Below are 2,500 nucleotides of genomic sequence, written 5' to 3' on the forward strand. Positions count from 1 at the left end.
TAGACTAGTACCCACCCAGGTTCTATATAGACTAGTACCCACCCAGGTTATATAGACTAGTACCCACCCAGGTTATATAGACTAGTACCCACCCAGGTTATATAGACTAGTACCCACCCAGGTTATATAGACTAGTACCCACCCAGGTTATATAGACTAGTACCCACCCAGGTTATATAGACTAGTACCCACCCAGGTTATATAGACTAGTACCCACCCAGGTTATATAGACTGCTACCCACCCAGGTTATATAGACTAGTACCCACCCAGGTTATATAGACTAGTAACCACCCAGGTTATATAGACTAGTACTCACCCAGGTTATATAGACTAGTATCCACCCAGGTTATATAGACTAGTATCCACCCAGGTTATATAAACTAGTACCCACCCAGGTTATATAGACTAGTATCCACCCAGGTTATATAGACTATTACCCACCCAGGTTATATAGACTAGTACCCACCCAGGTTATATAGACTAGTACCCACCCAGGTTATATAGACTAGTACCCACCCAGGTTATATAGACTAGTATCCACCCAGGTTATATAGACTAGTATCCACCCAGGTTATATAGACTAGTATCCACCCAGGTTATATAGACTAGTACCCACCCAGGTTATATAGACTAGTACCCACCCAGGTTATATAGACTAGTACCCACCCAGGTTATATAGACTAGTACCCACCCAGGTTATATAGAGGGTGAATGGACTGGTACCCACCCAGGTTATATAGACTAGTACCCACCCAGGGTATATAGACTAGTACCCACCCAGGGTATATAGACTAGTACCCACCCAGGTTATATAGACTAGTACCCACCCAGGGTATATAGACTGCTACCCACCCAGGTTATATAGACTAGTACCCACCCAGGTTATATAGACTAGTACCCACCCAGGGTATATAGACTAGTACCCACCCAGGTTATATAGACTAGTACCCACCCAGGTTATATAGAGGGTGAATGGACTGGTACCCACCCAGGTTATATAGACTAGTACCCACCCAGGGTATATAGACTAGTACCCACCCAGGTTATATAGACTAGTACCCACCCAGGTTATATAGACTAGTACCCACCCAGGGTATATAGACTAGTACCCACCCAGGGTATATAGACTAGTACCCACCCAGGGTATATAGACTAGTACCCACCCAGGGTATATAGACCAGTACCCACCCAGGGTATATAGACCAGTACCCAGCCAGGTTATATAGAGGGTGAATGGACTGGTACCCACCTGGTATAAGGGATGGCACATCCCATCGATGTAGTTGACCTGCATGTGAGGTAGTCGAGTGCTGTTGTCTCTGTTCATCATGTCCTGGGGACAAACAGATGGCACTTATCGTCCCGTCTGCAAAAACCACAAACCTCCTACCCTACCGTGTCTAATGCCATTACTCTTCCAACTGGGCCACACAGAACCAGATATGGGCTACTTAATGGTCTACTTACTCAGAACCAGATGGGCTACTTACTCAAACAAAGTTCAGCAGGAGTCAGATTAAAGGTTTGACACTGAGTTGAAACATTAATATGAGTTTAAACATGTTGTCCTGCAGGTCAAAGGTCAAGTGAGTTGAAACATGTTGTCCTGCAGGTCAAAGGTCAACTGAGTTTAAACATGTTGTCCTGCAGGTCAAAGGTCAACTGAGTTAAACATGTTGTCCTGCAGGTCAAAGGGTCAACTGAGCTAAACATGTTGTCCTGCAGGTCAAAGGTCAACTGAGTTAAACATGTTGTCCTGCAGGTCAAAGGTCAACTGGGTTTAAACATGTTGTCCTGCAGGTCAAAGGTCAACTGAGTTAAACAGGTTTGATGTTGAACTAAGTTCCAGGCAGCGATAGCTACTTACAGCAGGTTTAATGTTGAACTAAGTTCCAGGCAGCGATAGTTACTTACAACAGGTTTGTTGTTGAACTAAGTTCCAGGCAGCAATAGCTACTTATAGCAGGTTTGATGTTGCACTAAGTTCCAGGCAGCGATAGCTACTTACAACAGGTTTGATGTTGAACTAAGTTCCAGGCAGCGATAGCTACTTACAACAGGTTTGATGTTGAACTAAGTTCCAGGCAGCGATAGCTACTTACAGCAGGTTTGATGTTGAACTAAGTTCCAGGCAGCGATAGCTACTGACAACAGGTTTGATGTTGAACTAAGTTCCAGGCAGCGATAGCTACTTACAACAGGTTTGATGTTGAACTAAGTTCCAGGCAGCGATAGCTACTTACAGCAGGTTTAATGTTGAACTAAGTTCCAGGCAGCGATAGCTACTGACAACAGGTTTGATGTTGAACTAAGTTCCAGGCAGCGATAGCTACTGACAACAGGTTTGATGTTGAACTAAGTTCCAGGCAGCGATAGCTACTTACAGCAGGTTTGATGTTGAACTAAGTTCCAGGCAGCGATAGCTACTTACAACAGGTTTGATGTTGAACTAAGTTCCAGGCAGCGATAGCTACTGACAACAGGTTTGATGTTGAACTA

At 44.3% G+C, this 2,500-nt stretch overlaps 1 pseudogene; it reads right to left on the reverse strand.

Annotated features, from left to right (window-relative positions):
* The window catches only part of LOC123731865 (cGMP-specific 3',5'-cyclic phosphodiesterase-like), a 32,338-nt pseudogene that overhangs the window by 4,471 nt on the left and 25,367 nt on the right, over positions 1-2,500 (reverse strand).

This window comes from Salmo salar, unplaced genomic scaffold, assembly GCF_905237065.1.
Source record: "Salmo salar unplaced genomic scaffold, Ssal_v3.1, whole genome shotgun sequence".
NCBI lineage: Eukaryota > Metazoa > Chordata > Actinopteri > Salmoniformes > Salmonidae > Salmo > Salmo salar.